Here is a 233-nt window from a genome sequence, read left to right on the forward strand (position 1 = left end):
TAGCGTGTGCGGGGCTGGGCAGGGCGCTAGAAGCCCCTCTCCCCGGCCTTTCCCGGGGCTCCCCCCGCAAGGACGCGGTCAAGCCCCTCGGGCCGCTCCTTCTTATCGTGTTTCGCTTTGTGCCTTCCTCCCGCCGCTCTGTGGGCTCCCGTGTGCTCCAGCTTGCTCCATCCCTTCCTTGTTGTGTCCGGGGCCGAGCGGTAATGCTGCTTTAGTGGCAGGGGGTGTTACGT

This window comes from Apaloderma vittatum, unplaced genomic scaffold (assembly GCF_000703405.1).
Source record: "Apaloderma vittatum isolate BGI_N311 unplaced genomic scaffold, ASM70340v1 scaffold5952, whole genome shotgun sequence".
Classification (NCBI taxonomy): domain Eukaryota; kingdom Metazoa; phylum Chordata; class Aves; order Trogoniformes; family Trogonidae; genus Apaloderma; species Apaloderma vittatum.